At 42.2% G+C, this 23,891-nt stretch overlaps 1 protein-coding gene across 4 annotated transcripts in view; it reads left to right on the top strand.

Annotated features, from left to right (window-relative positions):
* The first annotated feature begins 350 nt into the window (after positions 1–350).
* The window catches only part of PAK3 (p21 (RAC1) activated kinase 3), a 287,576-nt gene continuing 264,035 nt past the window's right edge, over positions 351–23,891 (top strand). For 2 of the 4 annotated variants that reach the window (XM_030806496.1, XM_003262197.3), the window contains exon 1: positions 351–738. The gene's annotated coding sequence lies outside the window, so the exon portion shown is untranslated. The remainder of the gene's footprint in view (positions 739–23,891) is intronic. The other 2 variants (XM_030806495.1, XM_030806499.1) reach the window with 1 other exon arrangement.

A 23,891-nucleotide genomic window follows, 5' to 3' on the forward strand; every position in this document is an offset into this window, starting at 1 on the left:
AGGAGAAAGGGTAGAATGTAAATGCTGTATGAAGTTATAGGCACTCCGACTTGTAAATGTCGATCACAGTGAGAACAGAAATTATCTTCTGACTAGTCCAGACATTGCCCAGTACAGTGTGAGTGCTCACTCAATGCAATGTGATGGTGATGGTAATTGTCCTTGGTCTCTTTCCTTTCTCCTTGGCTATAGAGTTTTCAGACAGATGTGTGGATGCAAGCTACCAGTGCTTAGAAAGAAGATTGAAGAAAGGGGTACGGGCACCTTGTCCCCGCCCTCGCTCCCCCGAGCCCCCATCCCACCGACCTAAACAGTCAGGCATGAGAGACTGGAAGGGTTTCACTTCCGCCTGACTGCAGGAACCACAAGTTCCAGACTGGGTCGTAACTGGAATAATCACAGTCAAAATACACCCAGATGCTCTCACACACCCAGACGCGCGCGCATCCCCGGGCCATGGGGCGCACGTGAGCCCGCACCCCGCGCACCCAGCCCTGCCTCTCGCCAGAGCATCCTCAGCAGCTGCCACCGAAGCAGCCTCCTCCTTCTCTCTTCCTCCTCCTCCTACTACCGCCGCCGCCACCGCCGCTGTGGCTGTGATCTCCTATCCCCTCTCGTCCTCCTTCCTCCCCCAGTTCCTGCTCCTCCTCCCATCCCCTGCTCCTCCTGCCTAGCGGCGAAGGGCAGAACCCTCGGCTGCCGCCCTCCTTCGCTCTGACCAAGAAGAGGCTGGAACAGGTCTGTGCAGGGGGGGGCGCTTTGTTGCGGGCTGCTGGAGCTCTTGTGGCTCCAACAGCTACTGGGAGGGCACGGGGCGGGAGGGATGGTAGATTATTTCTCAGTTTTCAGTCTTGCTCTATGAATAGATGGAGGGCGAAAGGCTGGGAAGGCAGCTGGTTCCCTTTGCCAGTTCGCCTTCCTTTTTGGTTCACGGCGAGAGAGCACTGAAGCTGCCCGGACTCCTGCCCCCGCCCACCCCTAAAGCTCTCTTTCTTTGCGTCCCCACTCCCTGCATCCACTTCCCCGGGCTGAGCTTTCTCTTGTTCAGGGAGCTCAGGGATGGGGGCGGGGAGAGATGGATGGAGATGATCCAGCGGGGCACCTGGGTGCCTGGGGCTTTGTTACATACAACAAAACCCGTCCTCGTCAGCTTCCAGCTCCAGGCTAGGCTGCGGTCCGCCTGCAATGTGGGGTGTGAGTCGGGCCGACTAGGGAAGTGAGAGAATGTGAGAGGGCACTCCCTGTATGTGACTGCACACAGGAATGCAGTGGTGTGTGTCGTGGAGATGGTGTGGTTTTTCTGTGGAATTCAGTGAGTGCGAGTTGGAGTGGTGTGTGTGTGTGTGTGTCTGCGCCATGGGGCTGGGCTACTCTTGGCATTACACGTCCTTGGGTCTCATTCCATGCCAAGCCAGACTGCAGCAACACGCAGGTGGATCAGGTCCAACCTGTTCTGCCCACATTGGAAGGATAATGATCGTTTTCAAAGTGATGGAAATCCCCCCAGCTGGGACTGTTGCTTAGGACTTTCTGGATGCGGAATTTCGAGCCAGGTTGACCAAGCCCTACCAGATAGCGTTATTGTTCTCCCAAAGATGCCCAACTTTCTTAGCAGGTTTTCCTCTCTCAGCCAATGAGGATCTAAAGCTCTTACAGTGATCCCTGCAGTGCCTTCCCACACCCATTTTAATTAGCGCATCCTAATGTCTTCAGGTCTTACTTACTACAATGAAGTTAGTGGTGTGCTAGGATGTAGTTCTATGTTTGAACTAAAAAGAACAAACTAAATGCACCTATGTATTAGTCATGAATTTGATATAGAGGTGGTGTTTTTTTCTTTCTTGAATGATAAGGTATGAACTGGTATGGCCACTTTTTAATCAAAGAAAGAAGAGATCAATAAAAATGAACAAAACTGCTAAACCTTCTCTTTGACATTTTTATTTGTGGTTTTAATAAAGCATTGTTTTTCAGGGTCCAAAAATATACAGTTAAAGGTAGTGATTAATCAAACAGCAGACATTTTTTGCATACCTGCTATGTGTTATTAGTGTTAAGTATTGAAAGTATATAAATGAATAAAACATCATCTCAGCTCACAGGGAGTGCACAATCTGGTAGAGCGTGTAAACAGACAATTAGAGTAAAGTATGACAAGGGGCAGGCAGGGTATTGCGGGAGCCCAAGGGAGGTATGCTTGATTGGGGATGGGGGTTATGATCAAGAAAGGCTTCATGGGCAAGGTAACATTTGAGTTGAGTCTTGAAGAATTAATTCACCAGGTTGCTAAGTGGAAAATGGTATCCTAAGTTGAAAGAATGGCATGTACGAAGGTAGAGAGGTCATAGTTAAGTGAGACTGCAGGGAGTCCTTGGAAATGTGACTGCCAAATTCTCAACAAACTTAGAATGGGTCTTTCTGGTTTGGAGTGATGACTGGTGGCACATCCAAAAAAAAAGCCGGTATTGCAGATTGATAAAGACCACAACAAATCTCTATCTTAAGAAACATCTGGCTCATTTATTAATATTAATGTGTTTTGCTTTAAGCAAATCTGATATATGTAAATGTGAGATTCCAAGGCAAATGAACTAAATGGACAATATTTACATTGCAGAATTTGCTGCTTTACAAAAGGATTCATAATCAGATTATGTTAATTAACACCGCCTCTCTGACCTTTACAGTGAATTTCTTTTAACCAAAAATCCACTAACGAAATTTTTCCAATAGTCCATGAATGGATAAAGACAGGCATACCTGCATTACATTTACTTTTTGCGCAAAAATTTACCAACTTCAACACAAGAATTTCCTCTCATTCTGTGGATGTTTAATAAATACTAAAAGAAAATATGAAAATGCTAGTAATTAATATTAAATCCATTGGCTGTGATCTTTTATCATTCAAACTATATATAAAATAGAAATTAACCTGAACGGGATCTTGAGGAATTTTTACAGTTTAGGTACTTTTAGTAGTTTCACTGGTAATTAACAATGGTACAAGATTTCTGTGCTGTATGTTAGTTTTAAAATGGATGTATAATGACTGCTCTAATGTTCGTGCAATTAAGCCAGAACAGGGGCACATTCTGAGTCTCCTGTTTTGTTGTGTTGGTGCTGATTGCATTCACAGGCTGAGAAATGGCCCTGGGAGTGAGACTAATTATTTCTACTGGAAATGCCTGGTGGTCACAAAATTATGCTAGGTAAGAGTGTGGGTTCTGAGAACATGGATCAGCACCCGTCTGGAGCACCTCTCCCCTAAAATGAAGACCAAAAATGGCCCTGGGTTCTATCTGAAAGGAATGACAGAAGTAGATGAGCTTGAATGACTTCTTTCCTCGTCTGGGCAATACTTGGCTGCGGAGGAGTTGATGGCCTAGGGTACTTTGGGCACATAAAGGTCCTTTGTTCACTGGCTGTCAATACCAGAAGGTATCAAGCAGTATCTCTAAGATACATTCTCCAAAGCTTGGGCTGGAATGGAATTGATCTGTCAGCTGTGTTGATGCTCAGATCCGTCTAGTTACTAGACAGTGTTTTTTGATGTAGGTTCTAAAGAAGACTAGTTCCATAGAATGTTAGTGAGGCACACCTCTCCCCATCCACACACACCCAAACACACAGGGTTTTGTGGTCAAGTTAAGTTTTGGAAATTCTTACTTAAACATAAACAGGTTTGTTTCCTGCAGGGCTTCTACAACTCTTTACTAGGCTAATGAATATTGTGACTCTCCAGGAGTATAAAATATGCAGCATTTCTCAGATGGAATTACCCATAGAGCATGGTGTTCCAACAAGCATTTGGGTCTACTGGTGTTGAGAGACATGTTCTTTGGGTAAGAGCATTCTCTGCTGAGTTCTGAGTTCGGAGGCTGTCGGCGTCTTGCTGGGTAAGCTTGGATGACTCGCTTTACCCCTCCAGGCTTTCCTTCCATCCCCCTCTTTAAAATGAGGCTGATAATAATCATCACTCTCACTGACTGTGATGGTGTGATGACAACTAAGATAATATCTCTGTAAGTATTTTGAGCTGCTTAGAAGAAAGGCTCTATGTAAACTCAAGATTATTATTAAAGTGAAGTGAAGAATTAAGGCAATTATCCTGATAATGCAGGCCCAAATTCTGTCTTTCTGCTGAGTTATTGGGCAGACTGCCTCATTTTTCTGCTCTGCTTTGACTGCAGAGACCTATCCTCATTCAACCTTGGCTGACTCAGTTCTCTGGGTTTATTTCCTTTCACATTCTGAAAATTTCAGCATGGCCTTTAATTTCCTGGTCCAGAGGTATCATCAGTACAGCCTTCAGAAAAAGTCCATCAATCTGAACATACACTGCTGACTAGAGAACCCTAGAGTTAGGAATTAAGTTTAGTTGGAAAGTTGCTTTTATCCTTCAGACTAATTGTCTTTCAGAGGCAGTTGTGAAGGGCCATGTTGGAAGCTAGCTGGTGCAGGATTTCTCTCCAGTAGCCCCAACACCCAACCTGGGCTGGAGTCCTGTTTACAGGAGATGCTTCTGGAACAACAGTTTCAGGGGTCCATTTTGTCAATGGGAAGCTGAGGCCATCTTTAAGGAAATTTAAAGGTAAAGGAAATAGCATTCATGTGACTATTGACCCTTCTTGGATCCCTTGACTGCTATTAATTCCCAGAACCCTTTTTTCTTTACAAACTGCCTTGAAAGGAGAATGGAGTTCTTGAGACTTAATGGCTGATAATCATTGCAAACTGGGTTTGGGGTAGAGACTGTTGCACAAGGCATTCAGTCTCTACCCCAAAATGAATGTCAAGGCATTCGGGTTACTGGTTCTAGAGTACTCTGTACTCAGATTAGCTCTTCGCTGCATGAAAGCAGCAAGCTTCAGTTGTAATAGGAAGGATTTCTGTTAGCCACAAGAGAGAACCGTGTGATTTTAAGACTGTGTGATGTTGTAAAGACAGAGTGAAGTTATTCGCGGTTCTAGATGCTTGTTCAGTGGGGGACATTTGTAGAATGGTAGAGCTACAAATGCCTATGGAAGTTTCTCTGTTGTAAACCTTATGTTTGGATGATGAAAATGAGGATGAAAGAAGTGAAGTGAGTTGCCCAAGGTCACACAGCTACCACATGACAGAACAGAAGTCATTCTAAGAGTTGAAACTCAGATCTGCTGCCTCCCAGTGTTCTTCTCTTTGACTTAACTGCCTTCTTGTGTAGTTCAGGGGAGTGAGGATTGGCTCATTTGGTGGGACTTGGAGGTCATGTCCAGTTCTGAGCAGTGTGGGCTCTCACATGGCAGTTTTAGCAGAGGGATAGTTTTCTAGTGGAGCCCTAAAAGACCATGCTTCTCTCTCTCCCTCTTCATTCCTCTTGAGTGTATAGTTGTCTGATTCACCAAGCCAAGCACCCAGTTGGTAACCCGAGGACTGGATATTCTGCCCGAGATTCATGGTGGATGATTTGATCATCCTAGTCCTTTTACCTTGGTGATTGATTAATAACCACTTTTTGTGTGCCAAGGATCCCCTTGAAAGTCATGAAAGCTACTGATGCACTCCCCAGAGAAGGCCTCTCATCCACGGACATGTGCATGTAATTTCAAGGCCTTGTAGGTCGAGAGCTCTTGCTCTGCTTGCTGTTGGTATTGGTACACAGCCTAGGGTCACTGATAGAAGCTCCCTAAATATGAAAGATTCCCAGAGGTGGAATTGTCAATCATAACTCGGAGGGAAATGGAAATGCTGGGATGAGCTTTGTGCCAAATAGACAGGGGACAGGGAGTAGAGTGGAATTTCTTATGGATAAAAGAATGGAATTGGATCCTGAATTCGAGATAAAAATAGAAAAGGAATTGAAGTGAGCTAATCACGTCCCCTTCCTTCAACCTTATGAAAGAAAGTGAATTGGGGAAGCTAGGCAGGTGGGAAATTTGGGAGGACTGGGGAGGGGGTCAGTCCAGAAAGGGTGGCAATCATGCCATATTTAAATGAAATAAAAATTCTTCCCAAAGAATGAGACAACTCTTTCACTTCTCTCCAGATTTCTTACCCTAGTCAAACACCTAAATACCAAAAACTCAGGGCTTTGGGTATTAGAAGTTGTCTTAGATTCTGGAACACTGTCTCCTTGAAAAGGACACATTTAAAGGCTGGGAGTGGGGGCCGGACATTGTGGAGGAGTGGCACAGCATGCCTCTCTTCTTGTTTACAAAAGCATTTTTATTATCAAAGAACACATGCTCATTCTTGCTTATAAAAATAGAGATATGATGTAGAATGTTCCTTCCTTGTCTCTCCAACACTGATCCCCCACCACGTTCACAGGTTGGTATGTATCACATTGTGCATGTTTTTATGAATATTCACATAAATATATTCATGTACATAAAATAATCAAAGATGTGACCATGTGCTGTTCTACAGAATGCTTTTTACTGAACTATATGTCTGAAGATTTTTTATTGCCAGTAGACATCTAGTTATTTCATTCTTTTTTTTTTTATTTTACTTTAAGTTCTGGGATACATGAGCAGAATGTGCAGGTTTGTTACATAGGTATACATGTGCCATGGCGGTTTGCTGCACCTATCAACCTATCATCTAGGTTTTAAGCCCCGCATGCATTAGGGATTTGTCCTAATGCTCTCCCTCCCCTTGTCCCCCAACCCCTGACAGGCCCCAGTGTGTGATGTTCCGCTCCCTGTGTATTTTATTCTTATAAATAACTGCATAGTATTCTATTATATAATTGTAATATAATCTCTTTAATCCAACCTTTGTTGATGAATTTTTGCATTATTTCTGATTATTTTTACATTATTAAATATTGGTGCAATGTACCTTCTTGTACATACATCTCTGCATACCACTGTGAGCAATTTTGTCATATAAATTTAAAGTAGTAAAGTTGCTGGTTTGGAGTTTGATTTGCACATCTTTGATTTTAATAGAGCCTGCCAAACTGCCTCCCAGAAAGGCTATCATAATTTACCTTCCCATCAACAATGGCCATTTCTCCACATTCTTCCTCATCAATTTCAGATATTATTGATCTTTTTAATCTTAGACAATGTGAAGGCTGAAAAAAAAATCTCCTTTCTCTTTGCATTTCATTGGGTACTAGTGAGGTTGAACATCTTTTCATGTGTTTTTTGGCCATCCGTATTTCTTCTGTGTTGCCATTTCACATCCCTTGCCTGTTTTTCTTTTGAGTTGTTCTTTCTGCTTCTGATAACTGGGTTCTCCTTCTTTTGAGTTGTTCTTTCTGCTTCTGATAACGAGGATCTCTAAATATTTTGGATAGTAAACATTTAACTGTTCTCTATGTTGCAAATATATTAAGCAGTTTATCGTTTGTCATTTAACTTTGATTTGGATGTCTTTCACTGTACAGAAATGTTTATGATTTTTTTAAAAATCACAATTTTCAATCTATTCCTTTATAAGCAAACAATGCCACAATTAGATATCCTTGCACTGTGTCATATACAGTTGGCTCATTATTTCCTTAAGATAAATTCCTAGGATTAGATTTGTTCAGTTAATATTTTTCTAGATATTGCCAAATTGCTTTCTAAAATGTTTCTAGCAAGTTACACTCCAACTACAGTGTATACAAGTACATTTTCCCCCTCCTCCTGACATTTTCTGATAATTCAGGTTTTGGCTCTTAAATCAAATGCTAGGCTGAAATTCATATTTGACTGGGAGGAAAGGAAAGGCTGTGAAAGACTGGGAGCAGAAATCCCTAACTGCACGTGGAACACCTGTAATACATGTTTCACCTTCAATTATTTAAGTAAACATGCTCTTTAATTCATTTCCAACTAGAACTGTGTCGAAAGCATTTTCCAACGTTAAATCACTCTAAATTCACTGTGAAATGAATGACCATTTAGGGTCATCTCTGCTGGCAGCATCCGCAACAGCAGGCAATGATGAACTAACTGTAGAGTTCTATCTCATCTTAAGACACTTGGAAAAAATCTACTGCTGCATCTTCACTGATCTCTGAGGTCAGCTAGATTGGTTCTATAACTTTCTGAAGGCTGAGTGGTGAGTAGGAATCAGTTTCTATCTAACTTGGCTTCCTGCAAAGAGGACAAGTTTGAGGTCCTCCCGTGAGAAGTTATTCTAACAGAAATAAACAGTGATGCCACACTCTGCAAAGGGAATAGTGGCAAACAAGTACAGGTGTAGCTTTTCTCTCACTCTGCTTGGGATTGCTTCATCTTCTTGTGCCTATTTTCTGCCAGTATCCAGATATGGTCAAGGGTATTTTGGTGTGTGCTTTAGGCCAAAGGTAGGGTCTATGGATTAGAAGATGGAAGTCCGAGTGGTAGTTTATGTAGCTTACGAATATCTTTTGTCTGAAGAGCACAGTAGCAACCTAAAAACCTTTGGAGGTGGCAGGGCAATGGGGAATCATGAAAAAGTGGTGATAGTTGTTGCTTACCCATTTTACAGATGGAGAACACATCTGGAAAGGAGAAATGCTCCAAGAGTTGGACACTGCTGGAAAAGGATCCTGGCATACCTCCTAATACTTGCTAACTAAAGATTTGGCAACTTCTCTCCTCTAGGGATATATGTAGGTGCCTTTAAAGTGAAGCTTCCTGATTTGATATGTTTAATAATGCCCTTTGTACTTACCCATCATTCACTTTACCTAGTGCGGTACTGACACAGCCCACCCCAGGGACGCTTTTGAGCTGTCAGAAGATGGGTGGATTATTGTCCCCAAAGGAATAATTTGGATTACTTGAACTATTGACAATTATGAGTTGTGGTTTTCCACTTACCTCAAAATCTTGGTATTTGGCAAATGACTTTAAATTGTATCTAATATTTGTCTTTTTTTCTCCTTTTTAAAGGTTTGGACTAGAGTAAGCATAGTTCACAGAGGAAATGATGGCCAGATAATATAATTATTAAATTTTGCTGCCTTGAAAAAAGTGGTTTTAGTTTTTATGCTAATGAATGTCCTGTTTTAAAGCTAGTGTTTCTCTTTTTAATTACCAAATAATTTAAAATTGAAACATCGTAGCCACAAATATGGATTCTATGCATAAATCATATGATACATTTATACTTTTTGATGGTTACAAGTGGAAAGGTCATCTTTCTTTTTAAAGCTATGCTTGGTGCTTTAAGTAGAATTGGAAATTGTCATGTTTTTCTTTTCTAATGAACTATTCTGCAAAGGTAACATTGTTTTTTTAACACTGATTAGAACTGGGAGGGGATGTCTGATTCCATACTTAATCCAAAAATAAAAACCTCATTAACAAAGAGGCAAAGAGAGTCAGTAAATGGAGCTTACATTAAATTGGGAGGCGGAAGTCCAGGGTTCAAGTTCTGGTTTTGTTATTAATTAGTTGTGTGACCCTGAACTAGAGCTTAAATATCTCTGAGCCTCAGATTCCTGACATATAAAATGAGGGCATCGTTAGGAATTGATGATGTATATTGTAATTCCTTCAACTTAAACAAGGCATTCTCATCTCCAAAGTCAATGCTTGCTTTGTGACAGAATCACCTGGGGACACTTTAAAAATATATTTTGAAGGCCCCACCTCAACCAGTTGAATCTGAAACTCCAAGGGTAGACCCAGGAAATCTATTTGTTAACTAGCTTCTTAGGTGATTCGGGAGAAGACTGGAACACCCTCCAGAGGTAACTTTCAGGAGGCAAGATCTCCTGGTGCTTTCTGGCTTGAGGGAATGAAACCATTTTCAAAAGTGGGGAAGTCCAGGTCACCTAGGAGCTCTGGCTTAGAAATCTATGATATGAAACTGCACTTGAGGAGGCTGGCTTTTGGCCTAGCTCCCTGGGACTGGTTTCTGCAGAGGTGAATGGAGAGCACAGTGTTCTTTTTAAGAAGAGCAAGTTTGGATGAACAAACTGACCAGTCGTTCAATAATGAGTATATTTCAATTCCTTTGGCACAATACCTTGAGAAGAAAGAAGCATTACTGAGAGAGGGCACAGTGATTTCCATAACTCTTAGACTGTTTTGGCCCAAGCTTTCCTTTGAATCCTATTTGAAATTTCTATTCCCTCTTTGACTTTTTCAACTTTTGTTCTTCTTCCCTTCATTAAATTCAGTGTTGCAGTGGGTTTTTCCCACTTCCCCTTGATCTCACTGATCCTATTTCCTTCAGCCATAGGCACTCTCTGGATACCATCCTATCTTCTAAATGCCAAAAAGAAAGGAGTCAGCACTAATGTACACCAATTTGCCCCACCATTTCCTTCTGCCCCAGCTTTCAGCCCTTCACTTCATTATGGGAGTAGTTGGAGCTAGGGAAATGCTTCTTCTCTAAGGCAAACTTTCAGAGACAGCAAGTGTTTCTTTTTATATATAGCTCCCATTTAACTGTTTGCTGTGTGTCAGGTATTGCACTGCTCTTTGCATGTGTTGTCTCATTTAATTTTCTCTACAACTCTGTTAGGTTAATACTGTTAGCATTCCATTTTACAGAAGAGGGAACTAAGGCTCAGAGCAGCTAAGTGATTTGCACAAGTTCACTCAGATGGTGAGCAGCCAAGTGAATCTCTGTCTGGTCTTGGGGTCTGAATGGTTAAACAGAGTGTTCTACTATTAAGGGCTTCCCGTGGTAATAAGACTGTGTTACACCAAAGGGGAATGTATGAAGCAACAGATCTTCTTGGGTGTGACCAGTCTGAGCCTTGAAGCAACAATAAAGACCAGGAAAGAAAGGGGAGGTTCATTTTAATGGCAGCAAAATGTTGCCAGAATTATTGTGTGTCATTGTAGGGGTGGGGCTCAGAGATTAGTCTTGATTCTTGTGAATTGTTAGCTGAGTAAATCTCTAAATATTATCATTGAGAGATAAATTCCTGATATCCCCGTGACTATTGTTTGCTTCACAAATCATGGGAATGTGGAACATACTTTTTGTTTTCCTCCTCCTACTCCCAGCAGGAGACTAGTGCCAAGGGTATAGAGGACCTCTGGGAGGCAGGGAGTGACTTCCTGGATGTTTTCAGCTAAAGTGCGCCTGGGTGGGGGAAGACAACCAGGGGGAGGACCCAGAATAACATGAACAACAGTGTTGTTGGCTTGGATTATTGGGTTTCCAGCTCACTCGAGTTCTTCCTGTCTGATTCTCATTATCAAACTTGCAGCATGCAACAAAGGATATTTGGCATCCACCAATACAGACTCATTGATCTAGGATAGATATGATTCAAACTCATGAACAGAACCAAAGCATGCACTGCAATTTCCAGACTATACGTATGGGACCAAGTCCATCCTTAAACCCTAACCTAATGCCCTTTTTGAAGTAGCCCAACTTTTCACTTTGACTGTAGTATAGGGCATTGAGCAATTTAACATCACTGCACAACAACAGACCATTTGTTTTCTTTTCCGCAGCTCTTTCCTAGAAAGATCTTCTATTGGCTATAATTTCTCTGAAAATTCCCTTCCAATTGGAGCCCTCAGGGGAGGACTCGCACCCATTTTCTGCAGTATCTGTCCTCTTTATTGCCGTTTCCAGTAATGAGAATCAATAGGCATCAAGAAACCAAGGATGAGCCAGGCATGGGGGTGCGCACCTGTAGTGCACCTCAGCTACTAGAGAGGCTGAGGTGGGAGGATCACTTAAGCCCACGAGTTTGAGGCAAAAGAGTGAGACCCTGTCTCTTGATAAAAAAGGAAAGAAAAGGAGAAACCAAGAAACTACGGTCTTGTAAGGCCTCAATTGCTTGCTCCATGTCTAATGCCAGCTAAGTCACTTTGCCTCTTTAGGCCTCAGTTCTTCCATCTGCAATGATTCTAATTCTCCCTTCTCTGTGGAAAACTTGGAGCAATCAGATCACTGAAAACAGACTACTTTGAAAGAAAAGTGGTCCAAGATATATGACGGTGAATGTCTTCATGTTTTCCCTGGCAAAAGAGCTGTTTTGGAGCAAAAGAGAGGGTAGGGTAAAGGTTAAAAGATCACTTGCTGAAGTTTAAGTCCCTGCTCTGCCTTCTGCTAGCTGTGTGGTCTTGGGAAGTTTCTTAACCACCTAACTGCCTTGGCTCTGTAAAATGGAAAAAGTAATATTAGTACTTACCTCACAGAGTTGTGGTGAGGAATCAAAGAGATAATCTATGTCTGTCCAATAGATAGTGTTTATTTATGGCAACTGTTTTTATTTTGAATGCATGAAGCTCCATGAAGAGGTTTGGATCCTGGCTCAGGCACTTTGGACAGTCACTTAGCCTCTCTAAACCTCTGTTTCTTCACTTGTGTAATGGGGATAATAATAGTAGCTACCTTTTAGGGTTTCTTGAGGAATATGTAAGATAATTCCTGCAAAGTTCTCAGTACACCACCTGGTACACAGAAGTGCTCAATAAGCTATTGCTATTATCATTCGGTTGCCATCCTCAGAGATCTTGTGGATCCTTTGGTCCCTGCTTTTCTATATCTGGACCACCTATGGGCCTGGCTCCCACCCTAGGAAATATTTCTGGTGCCCATGATGTACTATTATCCCCATTTACCCTTGTTTGGGTTAAGTAGAGGAGATGGCCTTTTTGCATGGGGAGGCCCCAAGACTGAGGGGACTTCTTGCTAAAGCACTGCACAAGGGCTGCTTGTGGAGAGCAGCTGATTCCCTGACCTCGAAAATGGTTCACACAGTGACAAAAATGGGAACAAAGCAGACCCTGCCTTACGACTCCCACTGGGGCCTGGTCCCATGAAGCACAAAGTTCTGTCATTGCACTCCCCACGCCTCCCCTGTCGGCTCCACCAGCCATATATTCCCTCCTGACATTCCTCCAAGACGACCGGTCAGAGAGCACTTCGTCTCCTCCCCAAATCATATGTTGAGTAAGGCAACCAGATGCTGCCATAGTGACAATTCCTACCTGATCAATAGAGCTGGGAATTAAGCCCTGGTGACAGGACCTGCTTTGTGGAAGGCCTCCTCCCAGGGCATCGCCTAGCTCAGCCTGGTGATGAAGCAACCTGCCCTACCCACCACTGTCTGTGTACTAATCTCTGAGCCTTTCTCTATACATTAATCCACATCTCTGGGGCCCCAAAGTGACAATTTCAGAGAAATTCTGACCTCATTGGATTCCCCAGTGTCTCTGCCTTAGTTCAGACCGTCATGATTTCTTGCCTGAACTATATCGTATTGTTGTTCCTGCTACTTTTACTTCTATGAATAACAATAAATTATAGCTAACAGTTATTGTGTGCTTATTATGTCCTAGGTGCTGTGCTAGCATTTGCATGTATTATCTCATTTAATAGTCACAAAAACCCTATGAGGCAGGCACTATTATCCCCATTTTACAGAGGAGCAATTATAATAGCAGCTAACATATATTGAGTGCTTACCATGTGTTAGGCACTGTGCTAGCTGCCTTATATATTTTTTTTCTCATTTTATCCTCATGATAACTGCATGAGGTAGGCATTATTACTACTAATAGCGATATCTGTAGGCCTCTGGTAGTAAAGGGCTGGATGAGAGCCCTGATACTTATGAAATATTCGGAAGGGTTGCATGACCCAAGAGGACTTTGGATGTACTTTTACAAGTCCTTCGTCACCACCCCTTTCCACTTCCTCACTAGGTGCTTGGGTACAGTAGACATTGCTCATTTTGAATCTTGCAGGGACCCTGGCCATGGCTGGTGATAGGAGAAGGAGTGGTGAATCTTTCTTACCCTGGGTTGTTTTGGGGATATCTGGGATCGGGCTATGGTAGAGGCACAAAAATTTTCATGCCTTGCTCATGGTGTTTTCCTACTTGGTCTTCTCTAAAAATCCTTCTCAGACCATGTCACTTCTTTCTTTCATTCCTTTAGTCATTCGTCCTTTCATCCCAAGGACACATGTTGATTACCTACTATATACTAGGTAATGTGCTAGACATTTGGAATATTATTATAAGCAAAACAGACATAAAACCTACCCTCATGAAGCTTATGGTCTAATGGAGGAGATATACATTAAACAAATAAACTCAGACACATATAATTGTAAATTATAGTAGTGCTGTGAAGGAAAAGTATAGTGTATGAGAGACAATAGCAGGGGAGACTTCATTGAGATGGTTGGGGAGCATGAAGAAAGGCCTTTCTGGGGGAAATGACACCTAAGCTGAGGCCTGAAACATGAATAAATATTAACAAAGAGTGTTTCATGCAGAGAGAGCAAATTGTACAGACACCCTGAGGTGGGTACTTTCCATATTCAAGTGACTAAAAGAGACAGTGAACAGGGAGAAAGTGATGCTCAATGAGGTTGGAGACCATGCAGAACCTTGCAGGCCATGGTAATGAGTTCCCTTTTTATGCCAAGAGCAGATGGAAGCCACTGAAGTAGAATCAATGAAGTAAGGGTAGAATCAGGGTAATGTAATTCATAGTTTTACAATATCACTCTGGCCTCTATATAAAATGGAACTTAAGAGTGGTGAGAAGAGAAAGAGGGGCAAGCTAGGAGGCCATGACAGTAGTCCAGGAAAAGAGATGGTGGTGGCCTGGGCTAGAGGTGACAGTGGCCATGAAGAGGAGAGCAAATGCAGCATGTGTTTCAAAAGAGCTTGCTACTAGACTGGATATAGGGACTAAGAGGAGAAAGGAATCGAGGAAGACTTCCATGTTTCTGGCTTGAATAACGTGACGAAAGGTATTCATTTATGGACATGTGGAAGTATCCTGAAACAGATTGAGTTGAGCTCTCATCCTGTGCCATAATCAGTCTAAAATGCTCATTTAGCATATAAGCTATATTACCTTGTTTTGATGGTAGTTAACATGAATGCATTTGTTCTCTCCCTAGGTAGGTTTTAAGTTCCTTGAGGACAGTAGCTGTGTCTTACTCATCTCTATATTCCCCAAGGCACCCAAGATATGATGTATTAAATGCTGACTGATTGATTAACAAAGGGAAGAGGTTCCTTTCTCTTTCAACCTTACTCTTCTTGCCAAGGCATGGGACATGACTCTGGATTATGCTTTTTTAAAAAACAAATGTGACACACTCAATGATATATATTCTTTTATATAGACTTTGAACTTCATTCAATCATTAATTACCTTTTGAATAACTCCTGCCATATAAGCATGATACATAAGGCACGCATACGTTTGCTCTGCAGAACACCCTTCGGCAGTGCAGTACAGGCTATGGAGTCACAGAAGAATGGTCTCATGGGAATGTGTAGGCTAGCTCAGGATTGGCAGAGCAGAAGACTAGGAGTAGCCTAAAAGCCTGAGTTGTTTAGGCAGTTAGTTTTAACTCTGAGACAACTTCACTCCAATGATTTCCTCCCAAAAGGGTCTATTGAGAGTTTTGAGACATCTTAATTCCCCATAACACCTCTCCATTTGTGCAATCCACTGCTACTACCCCAAATGTAAGTTCCTTTCCTCTCCTGGGGATTTTCATCCTCATACATGTTTCTGCTTTCTCTTTACACTCTATCCTCTTTCTCGGGCTTTCCGTCTGTATCCTTTGAGATCTATGTTGCATATCAACAAACTCCCCTGGTCCTTCACCCTCATGTAATATAAACTACCTCAGCACATCACAGTGCTGGCTACATGTTAGCATCACCTGGGGAGTTTTTTAACAGGTACTGAAGCCTGGACCCCATCCTTAGAGATTCTGATTCATTTGGTCTGAAGAGGGACCTGGGTTTCCGTACTTTTTAGAGCTACTCCAGGTGATACTAGTGTGCTGTCAGGGTTTCACACCACTGGTACCTGCTTGCCTTAATTGACACATCAGTTCTCTTGCAGCTTATGAAGTGTAAGCCGCTCATTCTCCTGGGTTGCACATTCTACAGAGCTGAGGGGTGATAGCCACACTCTCCTATTTCCCCAGAACTATTTTTAGGCCTTTTATGTTCATCCTGAAAAAGAAGGGGAAAAAAGCCAACAGATAACAAAATTAAATGCAAACCAAATTCATTGTTTTTTAAAAAAAATAAATTGGTTTTAAAATAAAAGAAAATAAAATGACATCAATGCTCCCTGGAAGTGTCGTGGCATCTATACTGCTCACTCTTTTCTTTTGTCAACTCTTGTCTTCCTCATGTACCCACACTTTTCCTAAACGTTTAATACTTGGTTTATCAGTTTCCTCTCCAACCTAAGTCCTGCTTTTCTCCTGGAGGACTTTAGTGCCCTTGTTGACAATCTATCCAACATTCTGGACTTATGATTCCTTCATCACTTTGACAAATATTTATGGAATGCCTATGTACCAGGCACTGTTGTAAGTAAGTACTAGGTATGGAGCAGTGAACATATGGACAAAATCCGTGCCCTCAAGAAGCTCATTATCAGAAAGGTGCCAGTGAGGGAGCTAATCAACCAATCAGTAGGCAAATAAATGTTAAGAAGCATTATGGAAAAATTTAAGCAGAGGATGAGGGAATGCTGGGAGAGAGGGATCAATTTTAAATATAAGGGAATAAATTTCAACAAGAATAGCCTTCACTGAGCTACCCTTGCAAATATTTTGAGGGAGAGCATTATAAACATAGAGAACAGCAAGTGCAAATGTCCTGGGACAGGAGTGTACCTGGCTGTGAGAAGGCAAGTCTAGCTTAAGCTGAGTTAGAAGGTGAGGTCAAGGAGGTAACATGGAGACGGGTCTTATCAGGCATTACAGGAAATTGTAAGGACACTGGCTCTACTTTGAATGAGACAGTGAACCACTGGAGGGGAGAGTTCTGGGTAGGGAAAGGAATAGGGTGTGACTTTAATTTGAAGTTTCCTTGATATCAGTTATCTCCACTCACTTTCATCTCTACTCCACTTTGATAACCTGTCCCCATTGCCAGCTCCTGGATTTTGTCCCCAAACTGTTCTACCTCTGAAACCTTAAACTCTAGTATTTTAATTGAGAGAGCTTATATATCCAGCTCCTTCATGCTAATTATACTTTCTCTTTTATTTCATCTAAATCTCTCATATCTTGATTCTACAGAGGTCTTCTTGGATGTTAGTCCCTCCTGGCTTCCCTCCTTTCCCTCTCCTTCCTAAATTCCATAGTGCATCTTTTCCAGCAATTCTCATGTGTCAATATTTTTTTTTCCTGGTTAACCCTATATTATAGTGGTTTAGCAAAACTCAAACCATAGATCATTCTAGTGGATCTTGTTCCTGGCTGCACATGAGAATGACCTGGGATGCTTAGAAACATACTGATACCTGATTTCACTGGTTTAGGATGGGGTCTGGATATAGGTGTCTTAATGATCCCCAAGTGATTGTAATGAGCAACCAGATTGAGAACCTCTGGACTAACCCAGCATCTGCCTCTTCATTTCCTATACCTTGACATCTGAGCAGAAAACCAAATCTCAACTGCTCCCTGTAAATTGCTTGGAAATCTTACAAAGTGACCTTAGTAAGCTACATGTCATTTTTCTGTTATGTTAAACCAAACTGCACCACCCTCCTCTAGGCTTCAACCTCACTTCTGTCTCTGTCTCTCCTAGAAGATGACTTCTTTTCCCATTTCATAGAGAAAATAGCAGCTTCTAGGACCCCAAGCTCCTGCCCTTCTACCTCAAACCTAGATGTACCTGTGTCCACTTTTATCCTATTGTCTCCTCTGGCACTTCCAAAACTTTCCTCATTCTTGTAGATCTTCAACATCTTGCCACTGGCTCTTTTCAAAATATCTACAATCTTTTTTGTCTTTAAAAACCTTCTCTTCAACTCTAGATTCTCACTTGCTAGATACTGCCCTATGTCTCTTCTTCCCTTCACAGCTAAGCTTCTTGAAAAAAGGAGTCTTTAGCCAATCCCATTCTCTCACCTTCCATTCACTTCTTTAGTCCCTTGGAATTTGGTTTCCGCTTTCATGAAACACATTTTGCTGTGGACACCAGTGATTTCCCAAGTGACAAATCTGATGAATAGTTCTCAGTCTTTTTCTTTACTTAATGTTTCTGAGTCATTAATTTTATACTGCCTGTCTTCCTGAAAATCTGTTCTTTCATGGATTCCATGAGAGTATTCTTTCTTGATTTACCTCCTACTTCTTTGGCAGCTTCTTGAGTTCTTCTTCCTTGTCCCAGACCTGAAATATGAGTTTCGAAAAATATGAGGAATCTGTTCTTACAACTTCACATTTCTTTCTCAGCAATTTTATGCATGCCTTTGGCTTCAAGTATCACCTGCATGTTCATGACTCCCAGATATATTACCCCCACTATGGATCTCTCTCCTGAACCCTAGATCTGTTTATCAGACTGCCTGTGGACTGCCTCTGCCTAGAAATTCTGCAGGAACCTCAAAGTCAATGTGTCCCAAACTTAACTTGACCTTTTAGAAATACTCTGACTCCACCAAGCCAGAAAGTGGAGTCATCCAAGATTCCTCCTTCATCTCCCTCACCTTCCACAATTACCAGTCCTCCCAAGGCTATCTCTAAAATCTTTGTTATCTATTTGCTCCTTTGCATCTTGACTGCCACATCTCTAGATTCTCATCATCTCTCATCTGGACCACTACAATATCTTCCTAACTGGATTTCTTGGCATTATAACAGCCTCCTTCAAGCTGTCTTGCAAAGTTGAATAATCTTTCCACCATGCAAAACTTACTTTGTTATTTATCTGCTCCTATGCAATTAATCATTAATGACTCCCAGGGACTTACAGCAGTGGTTTTCAAGTTATACTTCATGCATCCCTGTGTGTGTTCTGGAGTGAAGTTGGGGGCAGCAGGCTGAGCAGGCCACATAACAGGGCCAAGCCTCTAATTTAACTAGGACAGCTGTGCTTTATATCTGTTTATCATCCTGGCCTCTGAAGATATTTTCCATTAGAGTGAAAATTCTACAGCCAAAAGAAAAATTTGAATGCCATTGATGTTGACCTTCATAACTAATAAGCTCAGTATTTATCAGGAACAGAAGGGTATCTCTGACATCAAGAATGTGAAAGCTTCATAGGCCTTGTGTCCAGGAACTTTATCCCCTCCAGATGTATTCGTTTGGTTGCAAGGCCCAGAATGAGGACTCTCACAGCTTGATGTGACCTTTTGTGTGTTGTAAGGCCCTTTCTCTGCCTTTCAGGGCTGCTGGTTCCTGTTATATACATGAAATACAGAACTCTGCCTGAAGAACAACCATGGCCTTGATGAAGGCACTATCCCTGGTCAGCATCAGATATGAAATTGCACATAGTTCTATAATTTGCATTTTTTACTTAATATATGTCTAATATACTCCTGAGTGATTGTAGAGCCTATTTAAAAGTTGCAGAATATTCCATTGAATTAAAAATTTTTACATGTTTACTTCATGAAATGAAATTCTGTTGCCTTTATCAGAACTGGGAGAACCTTAAGACATCCTGTCCAGTCCTCTGCTGTGGTCTCCATGGGAACTAATTCCCAGTGAGCTCTTTGTTCTCAGGGCAGCTTAGTTGCCCTCATTTACTCTTCCAAACTGTGATTAAGCTCAGGCTGTAGGCTTTTCATCTGCATCCAGGAAAAGGGAAAGTGCACACTCTTACTTATAAAAACGGAAATTTGCCATTGATAAATCTGGTGGTTCCCAGGCCCATGCTATAAAATTGCCTCAATTTGTCCAGTTCAGAGAATGTTCATGGTGAGTGGAGCCTATGGCCATCGCCAGGTTTGACTGACCTAAGCCTCTAGTGTCATCTCTCCCTAAACAAATATTCTTGTTAAAACTGCTGTTAAGTAAAAGCACTGAATTGAAAATTAGGTTTTCATCAGGTTCTAGTGCTGATTGTGCCACTCAACTTACTGTATGACCTTGGGCAAGTCACTGAACAATTCTCATTTGAACACAGAAAGGATGATGTTGAACCAAGTGATCTCTAGGATTATTTTCAGTTCTGATACCTTGAGTCTTTGATGCTAGGAGATAATTGCTATGTAAATGCCTTCAAAAGTTCAAAGTGCTATATCAGCGTGAGGTGTTATGATTAATTAAACTTACTGCTTTAAGTTCCCACAGAGCATAAGGAGAAGTAAAGGAGCCTTCCTGATACACAACTGGGCAAGTCAACATCCGAATCATCTGAAGTTAGCATGGTGGTGTTGTTTACTGGGAAGAAAAATAATAATAAGAGTTATTATTCATTGAAACATGACCACATGCCAAACAGCATGCTAGTCACTGTCATATACATTTTTATTATTCATCCCCACAATGAATCCATTATTACTATTATTTTTGCCCTTTTACAAATGAGAAAACTGAGTTCAAGGAGGTTAAGTGACTTGATTGCCATCATACCCTTAGCAATCGATGAAGCTAAGGTTTGAACCATAACTTTTCTGATTCAAAAGCTCAAGCATTTTCAAGTGTGAGAAAATGTGAGATCCAAGGCCATGTTTTCTAGCCCAGTACATCTCAAACTCTAATGCGTGTATGAATCACCAGGAGTTCTTGCTAAATTCAAATTGCTGACTCCATAGGTCTGGGGTGGAGCCTGAGCTTCTGCATGTCTAACAAGCTTCCAGATGCTGCTTGATGTAGCAGGTCTATGGACCACACTTTGAGTAGCAAGAGACTAGAGACCTTTATATGGAAATCATCTGGCCTATATTTGCCCCTGGAGCAGGGCTGCACGGACTGCACTGCACAACTCCAGGGAGCACTGTTCACATTGTAGTCTCTCTGCAGTGTGCCTCTTGAGTTGTGTACTATGCTCCCCTTGTCCTAGAATGAGAACATTGTGAGTAGTGAGTAGATCCACAGAATCTTCCTCTACCTGTGCCATGTCTGAAGAACAGGAAGTGTTCTTTCCCTCACAAATGAAAAATGGATCAGTGCTGTCGAGAAAAGAGACACAAATCCAGTCTGCCCACAATGAGGGTGGCCCATTTGGTGTTCTAAGGCAAGATGGGGAGGAGGGGGAGAAGGAAGCTAGCTGGCAAGCTGGCTGGCTGGCTGACTGACTGACTGGCTGGCTTGCTGGCTGGCTGGCTGGCTGGCTGGCATGGCAGGCTCCATTCTTATGCTAACAAAGCCCTGATTCCAGGCAGCAGCTGCTGCTTGTGTGGGTGCTTGGGCCATTCATAGCAGCTTGCTTTACCAGTGCCAGACCCCCAGAACAGGTGCGGCCGCACTTGTTATTTTGCTCAGTCCTGACCGTCCAGACAGGGAGCTGATTATCACTATGAATCTGGGATTGCTGCTGATATTCCAGCTTCTCCTGAACAAAGGGGCCAGCCTTGAGACAGCTGTCTCTTCTGGCCACAGTGAGGCTGACTGCCCTGAAAGCCACGTGGGCCTCGGGGAGGTGGGTTTGCATTGCAAATGGGACAGAGAAAATCAGACCCAGGTAAGCAGTTCTTCTGAAACAGGTCAAAGTGTCTGAGAGTCGGAAAGTTTAGGGGCTTAAGCCCACAGTCCCCAAGCAGGAGCTCCAAACCTACTGAGATCTCTCCAAGCTCCTCTTCTCTGGTGAGGTGCTGTTGCCCTTAGCCTTCCCTTGGCCTAAGGTCTGCTGCAGTGGCCAAGGGCAAGAGAAGGGCAGCTGGCTCTCATTGTCCCCTTCCTCCTTTGCTCAGCCTCAGGACCAGGCTTTAGGAACCAGGAAATTAGCTTCTATTCACAAAAAGGATGGAGAACTATAGCACTGTGGTTAAGAAGACCAGCTCCAGGGTGAGGCAGCCTGATACAGATCTTAACTTGATTACTCACTAGCAGCAAGCACGAGCTTAGGCAATCATTTGATTTATTCAAGCTTCAGTTCTGTCACTTCTCATAGAAGAATAGCAATAGTACTTCCCTCAGGGACTATTATGAGGATTTATTATTAATAATAATGAAAGCTAACACGGACAGAGCACCTACTGTGGACTAGGTACTCTTCTAAGTACTTTACACACTGTAATTCACTAAATCCTCAAAATGATCCTATGAGAGGGACTTGTATTATCCCCATTTTATAGATGTGGAAGCTGAGGATCAAAGGGGTTAAGTAATTCACCCAGCGTCACAAATCTGGTAAGCAGCAGAGCTGAGAATTGAACCTAGCAGTTTGCTCCAGGGGCCACATCTTATGCACTATGCTTTACTGCACAAACTTAAAGTGGAGTGAGCACAGTGCCTGGCACACATAAATCCTTGCTAAATGAGGGTGGTTATGATTCACTAAACTGATTTAGCCTCACTGTTTCAATGAATAGCTAAATATGTGTCACCTAAAAAAGGAATGTATATTTTTTTCAATAAGAATATGGGTTTCCACAGCTGGAGTCTTCATAATGGAAAGAGTAATAGTCTTTCTTGGCCCCAGGGCTCCAGCTCCATTCATTCATACACAAAGGAGGGTAGGACAATTCATTTTCCCACTTGGCTTAGCAGACCATTTTTGATTCCCAGAGCAGCTTTTCATCTCTGCCCACCAAACCACCTCCTGTTAATTCTACCGCCTCTTCAGGCCCACTGCTTCCCCCGTAACCTTTAGCCCTGTGAATTTGATTCACTTATTATGTAAAAGAAAGGGAGGGACTGAAAAAAGGAGGGAGGGAGGGTAGGAGAGAAAGAAAGGAGAGAGAGTGAGAGATCAAGAACAGAGAGAGAGAGAGAGATCAGGGGTGGGAAGGAGATACTTCTAAAAAGAAAACAAGGAAGAAAAAATAGTCAAGACAGTCCTATTCAAATCTAATCTTAAATAGATTTTGACTGCAGTTTTAGAAGAATGTTTATTGAAAAGGAAATATGTCCGTAATATGCAATTATGTGAGAAAAGCAGGCTGCAAAATAGTGTTACACCATTTTGAAGTGTGTATGTACAAATATAAAAAAAAGACTGGAAGTATTCCAAAATGTTAACAGTACTCATCTGTAGGTAGTCAAGTTGTAGATTATTTTTCTTCTTTAAATTTTCTTTAATTTTTCCAGAATTCTAATGAATATAAATGCTTTTTGTAATTATAACAAGATCAAAGGGAAAGGAAAAAGCAGGGATAGGATATGTCAGTACTGCCTGCGTAAGGGATGGATCCTGCCCACAAGAATGCCCTGTACTAGACAGAAATGATTGTTGTCCTGTGTGTGTTGCAAAATTGCATTTTCTGTGTGCAAGGGAATGCTAGATTACTCAACAAGACCACAGAGAGCTTTGAGGCACATGCTCAGCTCCCAGTCAGCTCTAAGAGTGTCTGATCTTCCTGCCCAGACAAACCCTGACCTGTGGTGTGTCCACTTAGAATACCATGTGTCCCTGACTACAGTTCAGGAACCCAGTGGTAGAGTTAACGTTCTACAAACTTGCCACAGGGGCAAAAACCAGAACAGGGCCAAGGGGACAAAAGGAAACAGATCAGGGACTATGAGTGCAGAAGGTCAGAGCTGACAACAGGAAAGAGAAGGATAGTATCTTCAGTGAGCTGGAGGGGGTCAGTGCTGAGGGGTCACGTGCAAGATTCTTGTTTTGGGTATGGCTGTGTTGGAGATGGGTAAAAAGAGTGCAGGTGGGCACAGGGTTAGGGACAAAGGCATAACTAGGGGCCACAAACTCAAATGCCTTTGGGGACCAGACTAGTAGCTTAATGATTGCAGGGGTCTGGGTGAGGACTGTGCTGAGCTGGAAGAGAATGATTTCCGTGGAAAAGAGCAGTGGGAAGCCTGGGAATTTGGGCCCACATTTACATGTCTTATGAATTTTTAGAGAAGATAGATATCCAGGTATTTATGTAAAATCTCTCAACAGTTAAGTTTTTTTCAGTGTCAAGACACTACAGGCCAAGCAAAATGTATCTGTGAGCCACACATTTAAAAACATTTCACTTTTAAATAATTATAGATTCACAGGAAGTTGCCAAGATGTTACAAAGGGGTCTCTGTGTACCTTTCACCCAGTTTTCCCAATGATTACATCTACATAACCATCATGTAATATCAAACCAGGA

Source organism: Nomascus leucogenys, chromosome X, assembly GCF_006542625.1.
Source record: "Nomascus leucogenys isolate Asia chromosome X, Asia_NLE_v1, whole genome shotgun sequence".
Classification (NCBI taxonomy): domain Eukaryota; kingdom Metazoa; phylum Chordata; class Mammalia; order Primates; family Hylobatidae; genus Nomascus; species Nomascus leucogenys.